The 27,815-nt window shown below is 40.4% G+C and overlaps 1 long non-coding RNA gene and 1 pseudogene across 2 annotated transcripts; one reads left to right on the forward strand and one right to left on the reverse strand.

Moving 5' to 3' along the window:
• Nucleotides 1-1,670: 1,670 nt before the first annotated feature.
• LOC149122718 (uncharacterized) lies at nucleotides 1,671-27,815 on the reverse strand. 2 transcript variants are annotated; one of them, XR_016219816.1, is made up of 4 exons: nucleotides 27,678-27,815; nucleotides 27,061-27,193; nucleotides 5,119-5,254; nucleotides 1,671-2,067 (listed from the first exon to the last, which is right to left on the reverse strand). It is a non-coding gene; the product is annotated as an uncharacterized LOC149122718 (long non-coding RNA). The 2 variants fall into 2 exon arrangements; XR_016219815.1 differs by lacking the exons at nucleotides 1,671-2,067; nucleotides 5,119-5,254 and adding an exon at nucleotides 21,923-22,150.
• Nucleotides 2,293-2,360, forward strand: LOC149122719 (U6 spliceosomal RNA; annotated as a pseudogene).

Consider the following 27,815-nt stretch of genomic DNA (forward strand, 5'->3'; position numbering starts at 1 on the left):
GCTTATTTCAATTAATTTAATAATATTTTGTTCTTTTTTTGTATCTAAAAGAGGTTGCCCTGTCCATTGTTTTTCACTGATGGACAGCTAGATTGGTTTGAAATCCTGGCTGCAGTGAACTGTGTTATAGTGGCTGTGTTATGGGAAAATTGCTGTATCTTTTATATGCTCTCCTCCTTTCCTTCTAATAAAATTTCCTTATTATATATAGCCAAGAGCAAGATAACTCTCACATGGTAGGTCAATTTTTATCTTATTTGAAATTTTTGTTATTTATTTGAAAGAGTTACAATAGAGGTAGAGACACAGAGAGGTCCTCCATCAGCTGGTTCACTCTACAGATGACTACAAAGGCCAGAGTTATGCCATTCTGAAACCTGGAGACAGGAGCTTCCTCTGGGTCTCCCACATGGGTGCATGGGCCCAAGGACTTGGGCCATCTTCTACTGCTATCCCAGGAGATAGCAGAGAGCTGTATTGGAAGAAGAGCAGCTGGAACTAGAACTGGCACCCAAATGGGATGCTGGCCCTTCAGGCCAGGGCTTTAACTCACTGCACAACAGCGCCGGCCCAATTTTTATCCTTTTTAAGGAATGACCATACTGTTCTGCATAACATCTGTACTAACTTGTGTTTTCACCCACCATATATGACGGTTTTCTTTTCCCATGTGCTCTCTAGCATTTGTTATTTTTTATCAGTTTGGCATAAAAATGATATAGTATTGTTCACGTTTTTGTGTATTTTGAAATCAGTTAATTTGTTTATTAAATCTTTATTATTTGAAAGGTGGATTTAGAGAGAGAGGGAAAGACATAGATAGCTTTCATCTGCTGGCTCACACCCCAGAGAGTTTCAACAGTTGAGCCTGGGGCATGCTGGAGTCAGGAGCTTCATCCAAGTCTCCCACATCAGTGGCAAGGACCCAAGTCCTTCGTCCATCTTCTGCTGGTTTCCCAGGTGTTTAGCAGTGAGCTAAATTGGAAGTGGAGATTCCTAAACTCAAAGTGGAACTCACATGATATGCTGGCCTCACAGATTGCAGCTTTCCCCACTTGGCCACAATGCCAGCCCCTCTATCAATTTAATTCCTCAAAAATAGCTCAGTAATGTTGGCATCTATCTCATTTTGTTTTTTCTCTGTTATTATTCAACTTATTGATGTCTTATTTTTGTTCACATTATTCCTCTCAATTGCTCTACCTGAGGTGAGTAGGGCTGCTGTGTTGCTTAAATGAAGTGTATGCTTTAGATTACTCATTTAATGAGTGCATGTCATTCACATAGCACTTCACTGAAGTTCTACTATGTCCCAAATCCTCTTCTAGGCACAGAATTTAGACCACTTTTCTCTTAGGCCCAGATCTTGCCTTTAACATACTACTTGGAATTTAGTAGCTCATGAAATCTGCAGACTGCATAAATGAATGAATATCTTAAGGGCTGTGCTTTTGTGGAGGAACTTCATAGGAGACTGAAGGAATAAAATAAATCAAAAGTATCCACAGTATATAGAATGTATACTATTTTACAAGTCACAGAGAAGAGGAAGAAGACGGAAAGTAGTAAGACTAGAAAGTTTGTAGCAAGACTAACAGGCGCTGGTCAAGAACTTAATAAGCACATTAGGAAAGCAGTAAGGTTTCTTTTTTTTTGAGGAAAAGTTTTTATTTCTAGTGATGAAATTGGCAACAGAACATTATGAAAGTTTAAAATTACAAAGAGAAATTGTCTATAATTAATAGATTCAAAATTTGACAATCAGTGAATATCATTATTAGTCATTACCAACAACAGTTATTGATTTGAAAGGCAGAGTGACAGGAAGAGGGAACCACTGTTTCACTCCCCAGACACTTGCAATAGCCAAAGCTTGACCAAGCCAAAACCAGGAACTGGGAATTCATTCTGGATGTCCCATTTGGGTGCAAGGACCCAAGCACTTCTGCCATCCTCCGTCTCCTCCCAGGGTGCACACTAGCAGAAACTTGCCTCAAAGCAGAGAAGCTACCACTCAAGCCAGGCATTTGTATATGGGATGTGGGTGTGTGGTGGTGATAGCAAGCCCTCATAGATAAAAAAAAAAAGACAAAGTTATTTCTATGCCAAGGAAATTACTCTGTAGTCTTTCTCTTATAAACTACGTATTGCTGAACCTAGATAATTTTTCCTTTATTTAACAATGACATGAAAATGTCAGTTGAGTTGGCTTTCCTGAAGACCTTGTTTCTTGAATATTACTTGCTAGCTGAGATAAATTCTTTTCATCTCTTTCTCGCTTCGGCAGCACATGTGCTCGCTTCGGCAGCACATATACTAAAATTGGAACGATACAGAGAAGATTAGCATGCCCCTGCGCAGTAAGGTTTCTTTACCTCCCTGTAGACTCTGCTCTCCAGAGGTGAACAGGGTCCTCTAAACCCACTTGCTGCACACACAAACACCTGAGGGTTGTATTCTCCCACAGGTGTTGGAGACTGATATGGTGCTCTGATTTATATTTACATAATGGCTAGTGACATCGGGCATATTCACATGTTTTGACCATTTACATTTCTTCTGAGAAATGTCTATTCAGATGTTTCTTCACTGTATTTTTTGGAGTTTTTCCAATTCATGTAAATGTTCTGGAAATCTGTAAACATTCAGAGTTTTAATTTTTCCTGCCATCTGTTCATTGTATCTACACTCTGATGTTTACTTTGTTGTGAAGAAGTATCTTAGTTGGATATACTCAAATGTCTCTGTTTTTATTTTTGTGACTATTGCTATTGGAATCTTACCCAAAAGCTATTGTGTGTTGACAATATTTAGAGTTCCCCTATGTTTACTTGGGTTTGGGTCTTATGATTACATTTTAATTCACTATGAGTTCACTTTCACATAGTGTAAGAGATGTTGGAGTCTCTTTTCAGGCTTCTACATATGGATAATCAAGTTCCTCTGCACCACTTGTGAAAGAGATTCTTCTTTCTCCAGTTCATTTTAGTTCCTTTGTTAAATATGAGTTGCTGGTAGAAATTTGGGTTTATTTCTATGCTACCAAGTCTTTTCCATTGAACTATGTGTCTGTTATTATATCAGTGCTAACACTTCTTCTTTTTTTTTTTTTTGCAGTTTATTTATTTGAAAGGCAGAGTTACAGAGAGGTAGAGGCAGAGAGAGAGAGAGGTCTTCCATCCACTGGTTTACTCCCCAAATGGCCACAATGGCCGGAGCTCTGTTGATCTGAATCCAAGTGTCAGGAGCTTCTTCCAGGTCTCTATGCAGGTGCAGGGGCCCAAAGACTTTGGCCATTTTCTACTTTTTTCTCAGGCTATACCAGAGAGGGGTATAAGAAGTGGAGCAGCTGGGAAACATACTGGCACCCATATGAGATGCCGGCACTGCAGACAGTGACTTTACCTGCTTTGTCATAGTGCTGACCCCTGTAATATGTCTTAAAATATGGTGTGATGTCTCCAGCTTTTTTTTTTGCTTTATAATATTGCTTTAGATGTTAAGCATCTCTCATGTTTCTATGTGAATTTTAGCATCATTTTTTCTAGCTCTGAGAACATCGTTGGTATGTTGATTGGGATTGCATTGAATTTGCAAATTGCTTTTGGTAGTATGGATATTTTGGTATTATTCTTCCCATTCACAAACATAAGTTTTCTGTGAGACTGTCAAAAAGCCTTGACAAAAATTGGACTTTATTACACAAAAATTCATCACTTTTTGGGATCATTTAAATCCATAATTTTGCACTAATATTTGATAAATCATTAAAGACTTTGAGCATTTTAGTAGGAGAAATTAAAATATTTATCAATTTATTCAAATATTGTTTAGATGTGATATTCAAATATTGTTTAGAGCCATTGTCTGTATTCCCTCTAAATTAGGATCTTTTTGCTTTTTGCCTGTTAAACTTGTCCCTTGACTCAACAACCCTTTTTAATGTAATGTAAACTGAAAATGTCATTTCATAAGCTAAAAAAAATGACAAAGAAGGAAAAAGAAGGGAGGGAGGTTGAGTATATAATTATGTTCTCCGAATTTTTTCTATAAAACATATTGAATCATTTAAAAGCTAATTAAAATTAAACTCAAAATTGGACCATTATGACCAATATTTAAAACAAGTGATTAAAAACTGTAGATGTCTTCAATTTTGATTATCATTCTTCTTTAGAATATCTGAAAGAAATCCAGTTTCTCACTTTAAAATATACCAGTGTGTTAGAATTCAGTATTAAATGACTTTGTTTAAAAGTGTTATTTAATCTATTGCTTTAAGTAGTAATACTATGGCCATTGTAAAACAAAATCCTTATCATTTTTCATAAAACAGAAAGGGCCTTTAAAACATCATCACTAAAAATATTAAGAGACCTAAAATATAACATTCTTAAAACCCAAGTGATACCATTCAAAATTTTCAAATATGCAGGGATAGTTCGTGTCAAGTAACTAAATAATTGTTAAGTGTATATATGGAATAGCTTCTATAAATTCTTTTGGCAAGGGCTGGCACTGTGCCATAGTGGGTGAGGCTGCCACCTGCAGTGCTGGTGGCATCAGCACATGCCCATAGGGGCATCAGTTCAAGACCTGGATGCTCCACTTCCTATCCAGCTCTCTCCTATGGCCTGGGAAAGCATTATAAAATGGTCCAAGTGCTTGGGCCCCTGCACCTGCATAGGAGACCAGGAAGAGGCTCCTGGCTCCTGCCTTCCAGTCAGCACAGCTCCAGCCATGGAGGCCAACTGTGGAGTGAACCAGTGAATGGAAGACCACTCTCTCTGCCTATCCTTCTCTCTCTGTGTAATTCTGACTTTCAAATAATATAAATAAATCTTCAAAAAATTCTTTTGGCAAATAGATGAAGCTACTTGTTATACATTTCAAATAAATAGCAAACATACTAGAAAAATATATTGAATAAAATTTAAGCAACTCATAGCTATACACAGAAATTTCTCACCATAACAACATAGCAACCACTAAATTTCCAAATTCAATTTTCCACAACTTAGAATCTTTAACTCCAGATGGACTACAAAATTGACAGAACAGTGGCCTATGTATCAGGATACCTAATGCTAATACAGAATTATCCCTGCCACAACTTACCTATGTGACCTTGAACAGTTCACTTAACTTCTCTGGGCTTGGCATTTAGCATCCTCATGTGATAAAGGAGGCTTGGATAAGATCAGTTGTACTCTATCTTGAGACTTCAATGATCTCTCAGTTTCCAAACAGGCACCTTAAGGGAAAGTAAACCTTTAGATCAAAGCTTACATTTTTAAACATAAATATATTTTAAACTGTCTCTACAACTAGTACAAAACAACACATTCAAATGTGTACCATGCCACTTTTCAATATTTGGGAATAATTAATGCATCATTTTAGAGCATTGTCTTGAGGCCAGTGCTGTGGTGTAGCCAGTAAAGCCACTGCATGCAGTGTGGGCATCCCATATGGAGGCCGGTTCAAGTCCAGGCTGCTCCACTTTCCATTCAGCTGTCTGCTATAGCCTGGGAGAGCAGTAGGAAGTTGGCCCAAGTCCTTGGGCCCCTGAATCTGCATGGGAGACCCTGAAGAGGTCCTGGCTCCTGGTTTCAGATTGGCATATCTCTGACCTTTTAGGCCATCTGGGGAGTGAACCAGCAGATGGAGGACCTCTCTCTCTCTCTCTCTTCCTCTTGTTCAATATCTGTGTAACTCTGACTTCCAAATAAATAAATAAATAAATCTTTTAAAAAATCAAAAGAATATTGTCTGGCACACAGTGAACCACTAAGTACAAGATATTATTAGTAATATTAGATTGAAATGTTGAAATAAAGTAGGCAATAAGCCTTAAGATGCAAATTAATACCAAGAAATATAATCTCAAATTTCTGTGTTCAACAAGGTAGTCTCTTTTCACTACTAACTTTATACTAAATAAGATATTTTGATATTTTGTTAAGAGTAAATTTATCGGGGGCCAGCGCCGTGGCTCACTTGGTTAGTTCTCCACCTGTGGTGCTGGTATCCCTTATGGGCAAAGTGTTCTAGTCCTGGTTGCTCCTGTTTCAGTCCAGCTTTCTGCTATGGCCCAGGAAGGCAGTGGAGGATGGCCCAAGTGCTTGGGCCCTGCACCCGGATGGGAGACCAGGAGAAAGCACCTGACTCCTGGCTTTGGATGGGCACAGCTCCAACTGTGGCAGCCATTTGGGGACTGAACCAATGGAAGGAAGACCTTTCTGATTTCTCACTGTATATAACTCTACCTGTCAAATAAAAAAATTATTAGTTTTTCATAAAAACTGCAGTATTGAAAAAGTTCTAAAATCCCTCTAATTCTAAATGTCTGTGACTGCTAACTCATTAGCACATATTGCATTCTTTACATCTGGGTAATCATGACAATTCACTTTTAAATGATTAACAGATCTGCTGTTATATATAAATACATGCTTTTCCGAAAATCATACAATAAGCAGGCTACATACTGTACTTCAAGTAAAACTGCCATATCCAGTCCTACAATTGTAAATAAGACAGTTTCAATTGTTCAGCATTATCAATTATAAATTCCAATAGTGTAGCAATAGTCATAAGAATAAAGGATCCAATGCTGTGGTGTAGCAAGTAAAGCTGTGGCTTGCAGTGCTGACATCCCACATGGGTGCCAGTTCAAGTCCTGGCTACTCAAATTACTATCCATCTTTTTATGCAAGTAAGACTTACTATCCAGCAGTAGAGGATGGCCCAGGCCCTTGGGCTCCTGCACCTGCATAGGAGACCCAAAAGATGCTGCTAGCTCCTGGCTATGGATTGGCACAGCTCCAGCCATTGTGGCCAAATGGGGAGTGAACTAGTGGTTGGAAGACTGCTCCCTCTCTCTCTCTCCTTCTCTGTGTAACTCTGACTTTCAAGTAAAATAAATGAATCTTTTTTTAAAAAGGATGAAATAAAAAGGAAGATGAAGATTACAAAATTGTTTAATTTTTTTAATAAATATAAATTTCCAAAGTACAGCTTTTGGATTACAGTGGCTTCCCCTCCCCAAAACATCCCTCCCACCCATAATCCTCCTATTTCCTGCTTCCTCTCCCATCCCAGAAGATTACAAAATTGTATGAAGGACATTTGTACAGTAAACAAATATACTGATTTCCAATGCAATATTTGAATACTTGAAGCAGGAACGCTAAGTACTTCTTTGCCAAAATAACATGTTTTGTCCAGTGTAAAACCCATTTGCCATCCCAATACACAAAGGGATTTGGGGCAAGAAGGAAAAAAGAAGTCCACACATGCAGAAATTTTAAGCAAAACAAAATAGAGAATGTATTTAGTTTCATGAAAATCACACAAGAATTAATAGTATTCCACCCATTTCCAACAAATATTTTTAAGTTTAATGAATGAATAAATTTTCAGTTACATAGCAGAAAACTTCTACCCTCTCCCATAAAACTGAAAAAGAAACTTTTTAAAAGTAAAAACTGATGAAAGAATTCTGCAATACATGTTAATGTTAAGTAGCCCAGCAGAGTTTATTTAGAAATACAAACACACACACAGAAAATAAATACATTAAAATCTTACTGAATAGTCCAGTAATAGTTCAGGATCCAATATGTGTGCAAAAGATTCTGGATTTCCCAGTCACTTTGTATAGGAAATGATGTGCTTTGCTATGTAGCATGTACCTTTAGATTCCTGAACACCTCCACTTTGCTTCTTACCCTGAGTCCCAGCAAATACAGGAACACAGCTGTTGAGTCATTCATTTTCTGGATTTGGGAATATCAAAGAATTAATGAGTATAGAAAGTTGTACAGCAGAGACCAAATATCCAAGGGAGTTCAGGAAAATCAATTGAACAAGTCAAACTACTATGAATGTATACTGAATGCTCTGTTTTTAATATGTCTTACTTACCTAAAAAGACATGAGGGCTATTGCTCTCTCTCTTAATACAACTAAGGAGAAGATATCACCAATGCTCAAGAAAAATGAATACACAGCAGAGCTAATACAAAATCCCAAAATTCCAAAATAGAAAAACTGGATATGCACTCCTTACACACACCCTGAAGTGACAATGAAGTAGAACAAATCTAAAATTAGAAAAAATTCTTTTTTTAAAGATTTATTTATTTATTTTAAAGTCAGAGTTGCACAGAGAGAGGCAGAGAAGAGAGAGGGGTCTTCCATCCACTGGTTCTCTCCCCAGTTGGCTGCAATGGCCAGAGTTGTGCCAATCCAAAGCCAGGAGCAAGGAGCTTCTTCCAGGTCTCCCACATGGGTGCAGGGGCCCAGGACTTGGGCCATCTTCTACTGCTTTCCCAGGCTTTAGCAGAGATCTGGATCCATATGAGCTGCCAGCACTGCAAGTGGTGGCTCTACCCACTATGCCACACCACTGGCCTTGAAAATTCTTGTCAAATTAAGAACATTTAACCTTTGTTTTAGAGTGCATTATTAAAATATCTAAACTGGGGGAATACATAATTTCTTTCTTTAGAAATCAGAAGAGAAAAAGAACACTTCAAGCCTACTGTGACACCACACAGAAGGAATGGAGAATCATGACCTCAATTAGCCTAGGGACAGAATAAAAGGGAGGGAAATAGGAACAACAGAATTAAGATGAATAAGCTTTGAGAGCTGAGGGAATCTGAATGTAAAGAAAAGGCATGCAGTTAACTGAAACAATAGAGATAAGTCTGAGAGGAAAAAACATTGTTAAGTCATATTAATGGGGCCAGAGCTGTGACTTAGTAAAGTAAAAAAAAAATCTCAAATTTGTTTTTAAATTATATAATTAAAAAAGATTAAAAAAGATGTTCAATCTTAAGTCTCTACAGCATAAGATATACATCGATTTTCCCAGGTTCTATTTGCATTTATTAACAAAGTTTCATGGGTATAATCACTAAAGTGGCTGCAATAAGTCTTTTTATAAAAATTATTTTTTATTTTGACAGGCAGAGTGGACAGTGAGAGAGACAGAGAGAAAGGTCTTCCTTTTTCTGTTGGTTTACCCCCTAGTGACCGCTGCCGCCAGTGTGCTGCGGCTGGCACATGGCGCTGATCCAAAGCCAGGAGCCAAGTGCTTCCTTCTGGTCTCCCATGCAGGTACGGGGCCCAAGCACTTTGGCCATCCTCCATTGCACTCCTGGGCCATAGCAGAGAGCTGGACTGGAAGAGGAGCAACTGGGACAGAATCTGGCTCTCCCAGCAGGACTAGAACTTGGTGTGCCTGCACCGCAGGTGGAGGATTAGCTTATTGAGCCATGGCGCCTGCCTCCAATAAGTCTTAACCTGGGATGCAACTAAATTTAACAAGGATACTCAATAGGAATTTTAGAAGAATTCCAAAATATGTATCAGAATAAAAATACTTTACTTGGTACATCTCATTTTAACTATACTATTGTCTAAATTTCCAAATGTCAGATGTACTAAAAAAATCCCCAAAGCAGCAGAGTTGGTCCGACATGATGAGGAATAAAATAAAGAAAATGAGAATTCGCAGATCCCAGATTAAAATAACCAAGAAGGCCCAATAACAGAAAACTCAATGTCTTCATACACTAACATTTATTACCTCAGATTTATTTAACAAAAAGGTGATTATTCCAGCTACATCCCATTAGGTAGCCCAATTTTACCTGCTAAATCCATTTAAAAAAAGCACCTCATGATATATTACTAAAATCATATTGCTATATGCCATCCACCATGTCCACTGTACCTTATACCTAATGTTAACAGATTTGATGAAAATCAGTAGATAAATGATGTGTTTTAACCAAGTGTGGGAAATGTCTTTTGTTCAACGTTTTTCCAAAAACCCCTCAGTCTCAGTTTGCCTTCACATTGAAAAGACACTTCTGAGGTTTACTAATCAGTCCAGCTTCTTCGCGCCTCCCTCCAATGAAAGGGGCTAAAATCCATCAAAATAAACTCTAGGCACTGTCCTTGTGCTCCCAGTGACTTTTTCACTCTAGGGGCTCACAAACCTTCTAAATTCTTTAGATCACCTGTGATGTCCATTAGTTCTCAAAGACTATGATGCAAGTAATTTCCCCTCTTGGAACCTTGTTATTAACTGTGCTGTATGAGAAATGAAGTCTCCTACACACCTTGTGCTTACGATTCTCCAAACCATGTTGCCTGCTAGGACTTTGGCCATGAATATAGGACAGCAATACCTGAACATGATTACTGAGATCTCCTTAATAAAGGATAGACTGGGGCCAGCACTGTGGTGCAGTGGTGTAATCCTTTACCTGCAGTGCTGGCACCCCATATGAGCACCAGTTCTAGTCCCCATTTCTCCTTTTCCCATCCAGCTCTCTGCAATAGCCTGGGAAAGCAGTAGAAGCTGTTCCAAGTGCTTTGGTCCCTGCCAAAATGTGGGAGTCCTGGAAGCTCCTAGCTCAGATTGGCCCAGCTGCAGACATTGCAGTCATTAGGGGAGTAAATGAGCATATGGAAGACCTTTCTCTCTGTCTCTTCCTCTCACTGTCTGTAAGTACACCTGTCAAATACGTAAATAAATTCTATATATATATATTTACATTTATTTATATATATTTATGTATATAAATATATTCATATATAAAATATATTATGCTTTATCATATAATATATTATATAATATATAATAATTATAAACAGATAATATTATATAATTTACTATAACTATTATATATATTATATATATATATATATTATTGAGATGACTTCAATAGCCAGAGTGTGGCCAGGTTGAAGCCAGGAGCTCCTCCTCCAATGTGTGTGGCAGCAACCCAGGCACTTGGACCATCTTTCACTGCTTTTTCAATCCATTGGTATGGAGCTGGATCAGAAATAATTATATATTTATATATAAATAAATTCATATATAATATTTATATATAATTATATATTATATATTTATGATAATTATATGTAATTCCATATTATGTATAGAAATATATAATATATATTATAATATATAAATATATATACGATGGATCAAAATGCGGCATTCTCCATTTGGCAGAAGAGACAGGCTCCAATATCTACTGTCTATGTCAGTATGTCAGTATATTGCAGGAGGTAACCCCTCTACCAAATAAGAAAAGCTATTTCAGTTCAGCTGGACATCATTCTGCTGACTGTTGACCTTATTACTGTTAGTCTGGATGCTTTCATTGGTTGCAATCCAGAGACCCAATTTTCCCATAGATATAAACATCAGCAAACATGAAAATTTGGTAAGAAAAGCTTAAACTGAGAGTTATGATTAATAACTATTTTAACAAAATTTCTCAGAACCCATCTAATCCAAACCTTGGACAATTGGGAGCTGTTGTACTTAGCCCACCCATAATCAAAATGGATTCTAAATCCTTCAACTGCAAGGAGAGTATCATAGACATTAATGCTCCAAACGGATCCAGTTCCCTGCTAATGTGTCTGGAAAAGCAGCACAGGGTGACTCAAATATTGGGGCTCCTGCACCCATGTGAGAGACCTGGAAGAAGCCCCTGGCTCCTGATATCAGTCTGTCCTAGCCACAGTCATTGCAGCCATTTGAGGAGTGAACAAACCAGGAGGAAGATCCATCTCTCCCACTCTCTCTTTCTAGTGCTGCCTTTCAAATTCATAAATAGACCTTTAAGAAAGTCGATCACTTCAATAAATTTGCCATTGCTCAGTCATGATGACTTTTACTACCTTAAGTTCTTTTTCAAAAGATTTATTTATTGGAAAGCCAGAAAGAGGAGCTGGTGGTTGTGGTGCAGTGGACAAAGTTGCTATCTGTTACATTGGCATCCTGTATGTGCACCAGTTCAAGTACCAGCTATTCCATTTCTGATCCAGCTCCTTACCAATGGACTGAAAAAGCAGGGAAAGATGGCCCAAGTGCTGGGATGCTGCCACGCACATCGGAGGAAAAGCTCCTGGCTTCAACCTGGCCACACTCTGGCTATTAAAGTCATCTCAAAAATGAATTAGGTGGTGGAAGATTTCTGTCTCTCCCTCTCTCTGTAACTCTTTCAAATAAGTAATTAAATATTTTAATATGATAAAAAATGGCAGAGAGACACAGAGACAAAGAGAGAAGGAAAGAGAAGCAGAGAGATCTCCCATCTGCTGGTTCACTTTCTATATGGCTACAACTGTGCAAGACCAGGTTTCAAGTCCCCATTGAGGTTACAGTTCTCCAAATTAGATGACAAGAAGGAAAGATTTTGAGCTATTATCCATTTCTTCCCAGGGATATTAACATGAAACTGATTTGGAAGTGGAGTACCCAAAACTCAGATTAGCACTGCAATATATGATGCGGGCACCTGTTGTGATGGCTAACAAATTGGAAAACCTAGAGGAAAAATCAACAGATTCCTGGACATACACAATATACCAAAATTGAGTCATGAAGACACATAGAAAAGCTAAACAAATCAAAAACCAAGACAGAGATTGGATGAGTAATAAAGACCCTCCCAAGAAAGAAAAGTCCAGGATCAGACAGCCTCACTATTGAATTCTACAAGTGTTTTAAAGAACTAATGCTTCTCAAACTATTCAACACAATTGAAAGAGAGACAATCCTCTCAAACTCCTTCTATTAATCTGACAATGACTGATTCTATCATTTATTTATACATAATGTTGAGAAAATCAGAAGTATTTGTTAGGACTTCTGCTAAAATGCACTAGATTTATAATTTTTAAATACATCTTTCCTAGATGTAATGCAGTCCTTTGCTACTTTAGAGTATCAGAAATTTAAAATGTTGGACTGGTGCTGTGGTGGAGCAGGTTAACACCCTGGCCTGAAGCTCCAGCATCCCATATGGGGGCCAGTTCAATACTCAGCTGCTCCACTTCTGATCCTGCTCTCTGCTATGGCCTGGCAAAGTAGTAGAAGATGGCCCAAGTCCTTGGGCCCCTGTACCGATCTGGGAGACCTGGAACTAGCTCCTGGCTCCTGGCTTCAGATCAGCACAGCTCTGGCAGTTGCAATCAATTAGGGAGTGAACATCAGATGGAAGACCTCTCTCTTTCTCTCTGGCTCTCCTCTCTGTCTGTAACTCGACTTGTAAATAAATAAATAAATAAATCTTTAAAACAATTAAGAAATTTAAAATGTGAAAGGTTTTTAAAAAATGTATTTCTTTATTGTGAGGCAGAGTGACAGATATAGAGAGGAAGAGAAAGAGAGGTCTGCTATCCACTGGTTCACCCCTAAATGGCCAGAATGGCTGGAGCTGGGCCGATCTGAAGCCAGGTGCCAGAAGCCAGGAGTCAGCAGCTTCCTCCAGGTCTCTCACATGGGTGCAGGGGCCCAAGCACTCAGGGCATATTCCACTGCATTCCTAGGCCATTAGCAAAGAGCTGAATTGGAAATGCAGGAGCAGGGACTCAAACTGGTGCCCATGTGGGATGCTGGTGCTGCAGGTGGATGCTTAATCTACTATGCCACAGAGTGGGCCCAGGGAAAGGTTTTAGGAAGACATCTTTCATGTAGACTAGGCTGCAATATTGCAAGGTAAGGTTTAGCTTTTATTTCCACACATCAGTATTCATCTTTTAGCAACTATAAATCCTGAATATCATACATATAAACATAAATATAGGTAACTGCAGATTTTGTTGTCATTCTTTCTAATTCTCTTTTAATGTCTGCTAATAGGCCATCTTATGGATTATTATATTGATGTTACCTGTACACAACCATCAGGCATTTCCACTGTTGAATGTGTTTATGTGTACAGGTAGTTTTGTTTGTGTGTACATGAATGCACATTTGATGGAGATAGCACTGACAGTAATACTGTGAGAACTCCTAATGCTGATTTCAAACTTTCTGTCCTCCGCAGAGATGGCTGTCATTGAAGTAGACCACAGGGCCCCTTTGCTGTTGTGGACTGAAATGTGCCTCCCTAAAACTCAAACACTGAAGTGCTAACCACCAACATAACTCTACCTGAAGAAAGTGCTTTTAAGCAGATCAAATGATAGATGTGTCTGTCACATCAGAGAAGGGCTTCTGGAAAAATCGAGCCTATTAGCATCTTGATCTGATATTTTCAAACTCTACAACTCTGAGAAGTAAAATTCCATGATTTAAATCATATTCTCTGTGGTATTTTCTTAGCAAATTAATATATCCTCATTTCTGCTAGCATTTTCTGCTGTCATCTAGAAGGTCCTTGTGATCAGCAGAGAAATATAGAAAGTAAAAACTATGATTTTAGATTACCAAGTATCTACTAACATAAAAAAGATATCCCAGAAGCAACCTACTACCATCCTCCAGGACCCAGAAAAAAAAAAAAAAAACAGGAATGAGTCAAGTTGTGGGGCAGTAGAAAAGTGAATAATGAAAGATCACAGCAGAAGTAAATAAGGAAGGGTTTGATGCTGTGGTGTAGTAGGTTAATGCCTTGTCCTGCTGTGCATGCATCCCATATGTTGTTGCTAGAAGACCAGGTTCTCCACTTCCAATCCAGCTCCCTACTAATGCACCTGGGAAATTGGTGGAAGATGGACCATGTTCTTGGGTGCTGGCACCCACATGAGAGACTTGGAAGAAGCATCTGGCCTTTCAAATAAAGAAATCTTAAAAAAATAGAAGCAGTGTTAGCACTGTTGGAAAAACAGACACATAGTTCAATGGAAAAAATAGGCAGCTGAAATAAACTGACTTTTCTACAGCCAACCCCTATTTAATAAAGGAAATAAAACAAACAGGAGAAAGAAGAATCCCTTTAGCAAATGGTTTAAAGGAAAGTGATTATCCATATGTAGAAGCCTGAAAAGATACCCCAACACCTCATACACTATGTAAAAGCAACTCAAGGTAAATTAAAAGTCTAAATATAAAACCAAAACCTTGAGAGCTTGTTTTGAGGTTCTAGCAGAGGAGCGCAGCTACTCGTATACCCTTGACCGAAGACCGGTCCTCCTCTAGCGGGGAAGGTCGTCCTCTTCGACCGAGCACACAGCTTTGGGAGGGACGCACGTGGATTGGTGAGGGAGGAAGGGGACACCCGCCTAGCCAGCCAGATCAGCCGAAGCAACCCTGGCGATCAATGGGGTGACAGATGTCGCAGCCAGATCGCCCTCACATCCTGAGTTCATGCCGGAGCTGAGGGAAGGAAGCAATGCCGTCAGATCTGGCCGCTCTGCGGGAGTCTGAGGAACAACTCGCACCAGGTGGCCGCCGTTCCGTTGTCATGGGTAAAGGAGACCCCAACAAGCCGAGGGACAAAATGTCCTCCTATGCCTTCTTCGTGCAGACGTGCCGGGAAGAGCACAAGAAGAAACACCCTGACTCTTCGGTCAGTTTCACAGAATTCTCTAAGAAATGCTCGGAGAGATGGAAGACCATGTCTGCAAAGGAAAAGTCCAAGTTTGAAAATATGGCAAAAAGTGATAAAGCTCGTTATGACAGGGAGATGAAAAATTACGTTCCTCCCAAGGGTGATAAGAAGGGAAAGAAAAAGGATCCTAATGCTCCTAAAAGACCACCATCTGCCTTCTTTCTCTTTTGCTCTGAACATCGCCCAGAGATCAAAAGTGAACACCCTGGCCTGTCCATTGGGGACACTGCAAAAAAATTGGGTGAGATGTGGTCTGAACAGTCAGCCAAAGATAAACAACCATATGAACAGAAAGCAGCTAAGCTAAAGGAGAAATATGAAAAGGATATTGCTGCATACCGTGCCAAGGGCAAAAGTGAAGCGGGAAAGAAGGGCCCTGGTAGGCCCACAGGCTCAAAGAAGAAGAATGAACCTGAAGATGAGGAGGAAGAAGAGGAAGAGGAAGAAGATGAAGATGATGAGGAAGAGGATGAAGATGAAGAATAAATGGCTATCCTGTAATGATGAGTGTGGAGTGTGCGTGTGTGCTCAGGCAGTTGTTTTGCTAAGAATGTGAATTCAAGTGCAGCTCAATATTAGCTTCAGTATAAAAAAAACTGTACAGATTTTTGTATAGCTGATAAGATTCTTTGTAGAGAAAATACTTTTTTTAAAAAATGCAGGTTGTAGCTTTTTGAGGGGCTACTACATACAGTTAGATTTTAAAGCTTCTGATGTTGAATGTTCCTAAATATTTAATGGTTTCTTTAATTTCTTGACTTGTGTATGGTAGCACAGCAAAGTTGTAGGAATTAGTATCATTTGTAAATTTGGATTTTTTGTTAGGATGTTGCATTCTGTGTTGTTTTTTTTAAAAAAAATTTGTAATAAAATTATGTATGTTAAAAAAAACCCAAAACCTAAGTAAACCTATGAGAAACTGTAAAACATTAGCATAGACAACAGTTTTGGGTCAGATTCCAAAAGCACAAGTAACAAAATAAAATATACAAATTTGAGCATATCAAATTAAGATACATCTTCATAACAAAGTAATCAACAGAGTGAAGATACAATGGACAGAATGGCAGGAAACATTGAAAACTCTGACTATGACAAAACATTGATAGCCAGAACATACATATATAGAACTGGAAAAACTCCAAACAAGAAGCAAAATGTACACGTAAGAAATGGGCAATGATCAGAATAGATGTTTCTCAGAAGAAGAAATCTCAATGGTCAAGACATAGATGAACATGCCCAATATCACTAGCCATTAGGGAAATGTAAATCAAAACCAATAGCAGACTCCATCTGTGGGAGAAGACAATGCTTGGGTTTTCATTTGTGCAACAAGTGGGTTTAGAGGACCCTGTTCACCATTAGAGGGCAGAGTCTACATGGAAGTAAAGAATCCTTAATACTTTCCTAATGGGCTTGTTGAATTCTTGACTAGTGCCTATTACCTTTGCCACAACCTTTCCAGTCTCACTACTTTACTTCTTCCTCTTCTCTATAGCTTGCAAAAACAGTATATCTTCTATATACGGAGGATACTTTTGTTTTGTTTTATTCCTTCTGTCTCATGATGTTCCTCTAAGAAATCACAACCCTCCAAATATTCATTCATTTATGCAGTCTGCAGTTTTCATGGGCTACTACATGGCAAAGTACTAGGTTAAAGGAAAGGTATAGGTCAGGAACTGAGCAAAGTTCACAATGATGTAGCCATTGGGGAAATGAACCTGATGGAAGACATCTCTCTCTCTCTCTCTCTCTCTCTCTCTCTGTCTCTCCTTCTCTCTCTGTGTAGCTCTGATTTTCAAATAAATAAATAAATCTTTAAAAACTAACTAAATAAATATACTAATAACCTGGTGGCAACACCTTTCTATCAGAACATGTGAAGCACTCAAACACAGTTTGTCCCAGAAAGTCAGCCATAGTTTTCAAGGGCACATCTTCTACTCCATTTGTGGACATCTCTGTGTGGCGTAAGGGGTACTTATTTCTTCCATTCTTCTTTCTTACCACTCTCACAGTTATAACTTCTATTGATGCTTCCACAGAGCAGTCTTTATGAAATTGTAGAACTAATATCCTCCCATTTCAAAAATGTCATGGGTTTAACCACAGAACCCAAAATAAGACAAGTAACTGGCCTTCTTAATTACACAGTGTGGAATGTAAGATTCTCAGTGGATCACTGGGTAACTGTAAAGTACTGGGCAGAGAAAAAGATGTTACTTATCTGTATTTATGATGTTGTAATTCTCCACTTTATGCAAACTCAGATTAAAAGGGCTCCAGTTAGTGGGCAACACTGTTGCATAGTGGGTAAAGCTACTGCCTGCAGTGTCAGCATCCTATCTGGGTGCCGGTTGGGATCCTGGCTGCTGCACTTACCATCCAGCTCTCTGCTGTGGCCTGGGAAAACAGTAGAAGATGGCCCAAATCCCTCATCTCCTGCACCCACCTATGAGACCTGGACAAAGCTCCTGGCTTCTGGTTTTGGATCCAAACAGCTCCAGCCATCCATCTCTGCTTCTACCACTCTGTAACTCTGCCTTTCAAATAAATAAATAATTATTTTAAAAACCAGCTTCATCCCAGAAGAAGCTCCTGGCTTCAGACTGGCACAGCTCCAGCTGTTGCTGCCAATTGGGGAGTGAACCATCGGACAGAAGACGTCTCTCTCTCTTTCTCTCTCTCTCCTCTCTCTGTGTAACTCTTTCAAATGAATAAATAAATCTTTAAAAAAGTAGCTCCAGTTATTGACAACACAGTAGACTTGCATTAATTTTAGTTCTCTTCTTATTTTGCAAAGGGATCAGTGGCAGGTCAAAACAGTTGACAGCCTTGCTAACAGGAGAAGAAATAGCTGAAGACAGAATATGAAAAGCAGCCAAATACATCATCAAAGAAAGAGAAGTGGACCCCATCCAACACAAACCTTTAAAAGTGGATGCTCACAATTAATGAGTGAAACAGCTGCCCACTGAAATCTTATCTAGGGAGGGAAGATGTCCTAAGTTCTGCTTCTGTAAACTCCAGTCATAAAGCTATCCTAATAAATCTGTCCCTGGCATCTCTTTTACAAACATACTGGACCCCCTGACCATTGGAAATGTGGACCTAAGTCATGAAGGCTGCCATTTAAACCCACCAATGCTGTAACAGCTAAGAAACTTGAATTTGATGCTCAGTTCTCAGGAAATCATTCCAGCTGAGCCTAGGGCCATTAATAGAAACTCCTTGGATCCTCCACTGTCTCTGTGCCTGTTTGAAAGAAGGGAGTTTTCCCACCCCAGGTTTCTGGAACAGCTTCAAATTCCACATTGGAAATATCTGATAATTAATATGAGAGGGATCAATGCACACTTCACACTGCTCCCCACCAGGAAGATGAGGTGCAAGATGAGAGCAGTGGGGCAGATCCTAGTCAGACCCTCCTTCCCACCCCTCTGCTGCCCCAGGCTCCCTGCTGAAGGCCACCCAGCCCCACCCTGCAGGAACCAGCCCAGGAAACATCAAGAGGCCTGGCCAGACTGCATTCTGAGACCACCCACAGTGGGAACCCAGCTTATTTAACTGTGGAGAGCCGGAGTCTTTCTGCCTTCTTTCCCTGCGTGTGCATGTTCCCAGAATGCTGCCCCCTATCTCCTGTAACCACTAAATAAAGCACATTAGGGACAGTTTGGGTGAGGTCCTGCAGGAGAGATTCCAGGCACTGGGAGCCTGGGAAGTGGAGGTGGGAGACAGAACAGCCTGGGTCCCAGTCCTGACCTCGGGGGAAGCTGCCATGATCGATGGCATCCTGGCACCCACCCTTCTCCCACACATGTCCCCGCCCCTTCCTGCATGCCAAACCTGCAGCAGAAAGTCCCTGGAGCAGGTACCCTTTCTTCCGGACACGCGGGGAGCGATTCGGGGAGTGGCGGGAAGAGACTCCCTGGTAAGTGGGACCCACAGGTGGAGGATGAAGAGGGAAGACGCAGCAGGAGGCAGGCTTAGGGTGAGCACTTGGAAACTGCCTGGGATCGCACGTGCAGAGCAGGAAATGGAGTAAATGCCAGAGAAGGAGAAGCACAGCCCCCAGGGCTGACCCTGATCAGGGAATGAACTCCCTCTGTTCCAACTCAGGCCCCAGGGAATGGCAGCAGCACACGCATGTGCACAGGCATTCAGAAGGCATAATACATCCGAGCTCCTGGGAACTCTGGGAAATGGAGTACAGGCCGCAGCATCCCTAGAGACACCAGCTGACCCTCCCAAAGGCTGTAGTCAGGGCTGGGTGCCCACAACCAGAGGGCCTTTGCTTTTATTCAGTCCCTCCTTCCTTTCCTTCCCCCCACCAAAATCTCAGGGATCAGTTGCTTTCTTCCTTTCCTGAATCAAATCTGAAAGAGTGACACTCACTGCTGCTAACTGACCCCAAATCCTGGCTCCCTCATAACCTCTGTCTCTTCCAGAAAAATCTTATTTACTACTTTGGCCCTAGAAATCATAAATGACTATGATAGAATGTAGCTTTTAACAGAGGTGTAGAAGGCATGGTTTAATATCCAGTTTTGAGAATACAATTTTCATTTGTGTTTTATTGATGTTTATAGTTCTTTTAAGATTTATTTATTTATTTGGAAGTCAGAGTTACAGAGAAGGAGAGGCAGAGACAGAGAGAGAGAGAGGTTTACCATCTGCTGGTTCACTCCCCAATTGGCAGCAGCAGCACAGCACCGACCCCTTATAGTTCTTTTCAAATCATTTTAAACTGTCTTTTTATTCATCTAGTACAGAGACAGAAGAATGGACACAGAGCTAACATAGCTGCGTATTCAGAGACAGGTTAAGGGGTTAAATGCCTTATATCATAGCATTTATACCTTAGATTAATTCTGGGGACAGTATTATCTGGAGTTTACAAAATAGAAACTGAATGGAAAGAGCTTAGAAAAGCATGGTGTTTTTTAATATCATAAAAAAGTCTAAGTTAAGGGCCAATCAAGGGGCCAGCACTGTGGCATAGCATGTAAAGCATTGACATTCCATATGGGTGGAGGTTGAACCCGGCTACTCTGCTTTCGATCCAACTCTCTGCTATGGCCAGGGAAAGTGGTGGAAGATGGCCCAAGTCCTTGGGCAGCTGCATCTGTGTGGGAGACCCAGAAGAAGCTCCTGGCTGCTGGCATCAGATCAGTACAGCTCGAGCCATTGTGACCAATTGGTGGGTGAACCAAAAGATGGAAGATGTCTCTCTGTCTCTCTCTCGCCTTCTACTCTGTGTAACTCTGACTTTAAAATAAATAAATAAATCTTTTTTAGAGAGCCAATGAACATATAACACTAGCTTAAAAATCTTTTCTCTTGGGTCTCAGTTTTTAAAATCTGATTTATCAAAAGGAAAAAATGTGAGTGAGATGAAGAGTACCTACAAAAATAATTTACTGTAATTATTTACTGTAATAATTTACTGTAATGATGTACTGTAATTTACTGTAATATTTTACTATAAAGAACCACATAGGATTATAACTTGTCTAGAAAACAAAGGAGATTCAAAGTTGCTATTATTTCATGGTTATTTTTTCTTATTTTTAATATCAAGATAGTATATAAATATTATGCACTCCTAGGTATTTGTGTGTTGTTTGATATGTTTTATTTTTTAATCAGAAATTCAAAGAGATAACTGGGTAACATGGAGTTCTGTGTTTCTGATTACTTCTCTCAATTAGAGATCATGGGATTAGAGTTAGTGCTAGATTAACAATGCTTCAATCTTTATCCACTGACTTCACACCAGCATTTACTATGTTAAACAATATTCTTTGGGTAGATGGCTCTTTCTTGCCAGACTGTAAACTTCATGGGGTCTAGAAACATATTTGCTTTGACACTAAAACTCAGCATCTTGACAGTCAGTCTTTTAGTTGAATAAATACATGATATACAAAATAAATATTTCTGCCCCTCAAGAACTGCCTAAGAGAGAAGAAAATAGAAATCAATTTGATGACTCTCAGTATTAGGTGAATATATAATTTGTCATTCTGACATAAGCCTTGTCATAAAAAGGGCATATGAATAATCACACAGAGTTGAAGTGTATGAACACCTAGGGCCAAGTGGATTAAAAGTTCAGCCTAGCTATGTAAGGCATTCCATGTCAATAGGAGAGGAAGGAGGAAGAGGGGAGAGAGTGTAGGTGGGAAGGTGGTTATGGTGGGAAGAATCACCATGCTCATTACTTAGCAGCAAAGAGAGAATCTGTGATCATTTGTTGCTTAAGAAAGGGTGATAGGCATTATTTAATTAAAATGCAGGCATCACTGTTCTCCTGTCTCTGAAATAGGAAGTCTATAACTCAGAATTCCTTGCTGTTTCATCAAAAACAATTCAAAACAAAAACCTAATTAAGCATAAGTGGAAGTTGTGCATTAGAAGTCTATTCTAATCTCTAGGAGGTTCAGGGGTTGGAAAATTCATCTAAAATCTTGCTGCCAAATGTCCCACACATTTTCCATGAACACTACCCTTAAGCATAAGCTTTTTTAAAAAAAAGATTTATTTATTTGAAAGTCAGAATTACAGAGAGAGGAGAGGCAGAGAGAGAGAGAGAGAGAGAGAGAGAATCTTCCATCTGCTGGTTTACTCCCCAATTGGATGCAATGGCCAGAGCTGAGCTGATCCAAAGCCAGGAGCTAGGAGCTTCTTCCAGGTCTCCCATGTGGGTTCAGGAGTCCAAGGATGTGGGCAATCTTCTACTGCTTTCTCAGGCCACAGCACACCTGGATTGGAAGTGGAGCAGGCTGTACTCCAACCGGTGACCATATGGGATGCTGGCACTGCAGGAGGCAGCCTTACCTGCTACACCACAGCACCAGCCCCCATAAGCCCTATCTTCTGCAGAACCAGCACCCCAGACACCAGCCACCACATAGCATCCCATGGCACATTCAACCCTGGCAATGTTCTGCAGCTCTTGCTCCTCTCCACTTTCACTGGAAGAATCTGCAACTCCTTGTTTTCATGCAAGTAATTCTGATTCAGATGATGCCCCTGACACAATTGGCTGGCAAGTGCCATGGCATGTGTCCACGGCCTAGCTAAATGCAAAGCTGGAACATTTTAAACTTTTCACTGCCATGGTGAGACACGGACTCCATCTAATGAAGTAGGGGATTTTTCAGGGAGTCTAGAGAATCAAATATGACAAAATGACAAATCTTAACCAAAGAGTTCCATGGTACAGATGAAGAGAACCCAAAATGTATTTTTCTATCTTTTCTTTTCTGAGTTAAGTGCCTAAAAACAAAGCCAATGAGGGTTAAACAGACCCATTCTGAAAATTCCTTAACAACTTCATTTTCATCCAAATTAATATATTACTTGAAGGAAATAAATTTTACATAAATGAAAATGCAGTACCACAGACAATTGTACAGAACATAGCCCTTCAGTTAGCTTCACACCATCTGGGTCCATTAATGTGTTCTTCCAGAACCCAAGCTGCAGTACAATAGAACCACAGCCTCTGACATTCCTCCTCCACCCTGATGGATCTTGGGTTTTCCTCCCACCTCCCCTCTCCTGTGAATACATCAGTAGCAGGATAAATGGAATCCAAAGATACGATGATGTTATTTAACAAGGAATAAACATAGTGTTTTAGTCAGTACAATCCTCAATACTACAATAATAATTCCGAGTTCACTGACTATGAAACTAAGTATATGAAATCTATTCCTAAGTAATCGTACTATCGAGAGCTGAATGTAGACTTTCAGAGTGAAAGAAAGAGAGAATTGTGTAGACATGTGTATCTCTATAATAGAGATTTACCGCTGTACTTTATAGACAGTACACTATGTTTGTATTTTCTTGTTTTTTTTTTTTTGTTGTTGTTTTTTTTGTTTTTGCAGTCTGGAATAGTTTATTACATCCAGCTTTTCACTTTGGAAATTTTATGATTAGACACTAATATACAACAAATTTTGAATCCTTACAGACAATATAGAGCACCCTAGGCCCTCCCAAGGGCAGAAAACAGACCAAGAGCTCAAAGACTATCTGCAACTGCAAGAAGCAGATGAAGATATCGTCAGAAAGATACATATTCCTGCAGTGTGGCTGCTGAGCAGTTCTGCCCTTATGGATCTCATCTCTGTTTCAGATCATTAAAGAAAGTTACATGCTTTCTGACATTTCTAAAGATTTCAATAATGAGAATCTAATATATGTTCACTATGCTAAGAGCTTCAGAACAGCCCAAAGATGTGGGCCATCTATTGCTTTCCCAGGCCATAGCAGAGAGCTGGATCAGAAGAGGAGCAGCTGGGACTAGAACCGGAGCCCATATGGGATGCTGGCACTTCAGGCCAGTGCTTTAACCTGCTGTGCCACAGCACTGGCCACAACGTAGTATTTCTAATAGAAGAGATGGTTAAGTCATTAACTCCTCTAAAATACAAGTTAAGTATTAGTTTTGAAACTCTGATTCATTCATGAGAAAAGCAAAAGGTTAATTTTCACTCTTTGCTTCTGGGTATGTAAATTTTCTTCTAAGAAATTAATCATGACTTTTACATCTCAGACCCTATTATGAGTAAGTAGAGAATATTGTGGGGTCATACGCTCATTCTATCAAAGGAACATTTCTCCAATTAAAGAAAACATTATGGCCATCCCATATGGGCACTGGTTGGAGTCCTTGCTGCTCCACTTCTGATCTAGCTCCTGGCTATGTCCTGGGAAAGCAGTAGAAAATGGCCCAAGTGCTTGGGCCCATGCACATGCATGGGAGAACTTGAAGCTCTTAGCTCCTGGCTTCAGATCAGGGCAGCTCCAGCCATTGCAACCAGCTGGGGAGTAAACCATCAGATGGAAGACCTCTCTCTCTCTCTCTCTCTCTCTCTCTCTCTCTCTGTGGGTGGGTGTTTGTAACTCTTTCAAATAAATAAACAAATCTTTAAAAAAAAAGCCAGGGGTCAGGGAAATTTCATCCAGGTCTCTCACTTGGGTGCAAGACTCAAGGATTTCTACCATATTCTACTGCTTTCTCAGTATGTTTTCAGAGACCTGCATCAGAAGTAGAACATGCAATGGGGCCCATAGAGGATGCCAGTGCTGCAGGTGTTGCTATAACCCATTTTGCCACAGTGCTTGCCCCGTAACAATTTTTAATTCCTAGGAATTAACAGGGAAGAAAGAAGTATGGCAGGATACCTTTTTTAAAAAAATATTTTATTCATTTGAAAAAGTTATATGGAGAGGTAGAGAGTGAGCTGATCAGAAGCCAGGAGCCAGGAGCTTTTTCTGGGTCACCCACATGAGCAAAAGGGCCCAAGGACTTGGGCCATCCTCTACTGTTTTCCCAGGTGCATTAGCAGGAGGCTGGACTGGAAGTGGAGCAGCTGGGACTCTACCAGCACTCATATGGGATGCCTGTATTTCAGGCCAGGGCTTTAACCTGATGTGCCACAGTGCTGGCTCCAACAGGTGACCTTTTACTCTCAATAATCTCTTCTTGGTATTGGCAGCAGTTTGTAATTTTTTGTTTATTTGCCTTCTTCTTAATCTATATTTTTAAAAAAATTACAAAAAGTTCCAGCACCCTGAGAACCTCCATCACAAGGGCATACAATCAGATGTTTGTCCAGAAAAGGGTGGTGTAGATGCAAGGTGGAAAATGCAAGGTGAGTTGATTCATCTTTCTCAGGCTGTGGTTTCCATGGGCAACTTTTACAACCAACTGCCTTATTTGTTCCTCTTCCACAGAGTGGAAAACATGTTAAGTCATCCTATTTAGCCAAAAGCCAGTGGCAGCACTTCAATACGTCATCAATCCAGGGACAGCATTGTGGCACAAAGGAGTAAGTTGCCAACTGCAACAGCAGGATGCCTTATGGCACTGCTTTGAGACTCACCTCCTTCACTTCTCGTCCAGCTCTTTGCTTGGGAAAGCAGCAAAGATTGCCCAAGAGTTTGGGTTCCTGCACCCACATGGGGGACTGGGACAGAGTTCCAGGGTCCTGGCTTTGGCCTGGCTCACCCCAGCTATTGTGGCCATCTGGAAGTGAGCCATCAGATGAAAGATAGATCTCTCTCTCTCTCTCTCTCTCTCTCTCTCTCTTCCTTTTACCTAAACATACATTACATACATAAATGAAGATGCATAAATGTAGCAACCTTTTGAGGAAAAGTCTTCTGATTATTGCAGGTACTGTCTCAATGCATAAAAATATTCAGACACAAAAATTATAAACTGATTTATATTTATATTTCTCAACCACATACTTTTCAGAAAAAATTGTCTGCCACTCAGCATCAGGTATCAGTCTGAAAGCATTCATTAAAAAATCAAGTAATTTAACTAAACACAAAAACCTCTAGTATAGGCTGCATATAAACCAGTGGCTTCCATGGGTATACACAGATTGATTTTTGTTAATTTACAGGGATCACTGCACTTCCCTGGCACGGAGCTGTCTGAAGAGTTTAAACACTGATGGGTGTGGCATTATTTCTGATATTTGCTTATTATCCAGAGTGCATTTATTCAATATCTATCATGAACTCCACACTCTATATATAAATCTATTTTAAATATGTTGATATTTAATGGTACTTACACACTTAAAAACTGAGCTAATCCTCCTAACTTCTCTCTGGAATAGCTATGCCTTTGACATTGCCTTTTTTCACACATATGGAAATGCATAATATGCTTCTGTATGGTACTTCAGAATTTATAAAAGGCTTTTCAGGTTAGATTTACATAACATCATGTGAAAGTGGCCAAAGGACACAGTCTTCTCATTACAGAGGGGAGAGGTATGAAGTGACTCTCCGAACAGTTATTCAGATTCTGTCAATCAGGTTCAGAACCTTCTTAGGTATCAGATACACATCTAGATTTTTTTCCCTACTGTCTCTTTGTCAGAATTCCCAGCTTATGAGTGAACTTCAGTCTGAATGAATGCTATTATTCAAAGTTCTAAGTGAAAAAGTTACTGAGGTTTGTATTGGTGAGTAAAGCATGTATCTAAATGTTACTTGATTTAATAATAAGTATTGAATGATGAAACTGAATATAAGATTATGCAAATTTTTAAGATGAAGAGCATATATTTAAAACCACATTCTTACATTTTGCAAACATGTTGAATCACCTTACTGGAGCATGTGTTTGGCATAGTGGTAAAGCCTTCCACATCCCAGTCAGAATGCCCAGGCCTCAAGCCCTAGCCCTGCTTCTGCTTCTGGCTTCCTGCTAACAGAACCCTGGGAGGCAGCAGCTGATGGCTCAAGTACTTGAGTCCCTGCCACCTGTGTGGGAGACCCACACTGAGTTCCTGGCTTCAGCCTGACCCAGCTCTGGTTGGTGCAGACATTTGAGGAATGAGCAGTAAATGGAAGGGCTCTCTCTGCCTTGCAAATAAACAAAAATAAATATACAGACATTTACTTAAGGTGTCTTGTTCACATCTAAATGATTTCCCTTTTCACAGTAAAATGCCTAACTGTCCTCTTTAGTAACAATGCATGTTTTGCTCTCCATGTCCACTCCTGAGCTCCAAGTACTGGCAGCTCACCCTAGCATGCTGACTGGTTCCAATGTTCAAGTACTCATCTCCCATTCTCTTTTGGTGGGTCTACCGGAAAGAAAGGAGAGTATCTACAGTAGTTAATATCTTACTGTTGCTCTTGCTGTCCACCTGCAGGCCTGAAGGATGATCAGCTGAATACACACTGTGATGTTCTGGACGTAGTTTCCAAACTTCAGTCACTTTGCAGCGGAGGGACTCTGTCCTCGTCAATCACCTGATAGCCTGCAGGAGTAGGGAGAAGCTGTGTTTGAAGAATTCACAAATACAGTGCATTGAAGCCAACCACTACCACCCCCACCACACCCCTACTTCAGGGTTCTGGCAAATCCCAAACCAGGAGTTTGGGACCAGCAGTGGTTCAGGAGGTGACCTCAACTCCTTACTCTGAACAGCTCCAAAGTGCCTGGTGCACCCAGCGGGAGCTCAGCACCTCGACCTCCCACCCTCCTGCCCTTGCCACCAGGACGCCCGGCTCCCAGAGCCTCCAGGAGGCCTGCAGCAGACCTGCAGGTCCAGGCGCACTGGGTTGTGCATCCAGAGCAAACCCAAAATACAGGCCCAGCTCAAGTGTCACCTCCCCACAAAGTCTCTGTATCCTACTCCCTCCCGGAAGGCTGCGGGCCAGCACTCAGAACTGGGAGTCGCGGCATTTGGGGTTCACTCATGCTCCCATGAAGGAAGATGCCCCATGGGAACCCCGCTCCACCTGTGGGCAGGGCTGAGGAAGGAAAGGCCGAGTCAGCCTCCACCCTAGGACTGCAGCCTGGGAAAGTCCAGGGCCCCAGCGCCCTTGCCGGGCATGGGGTCTCACTAAGTGTGCTCTGAGCCAGGGCCTCAGCCATCA

This window comes from Oryctolagus cuniculus, chromosome 13, assembly GCF_051225735.1.
Source record: "Oryctolagus cuniculus isolate XC-2025 breed Fujian yellow rabbit chromosome 13, ASM5122573v1, whole genome shotgun sequence".
NCBI lineage: Eukaryota > Metazoa > Chordata > Mammalia > Lagomorpha > Leporidae > Oryctolagus > Oryctolagus cuniculus.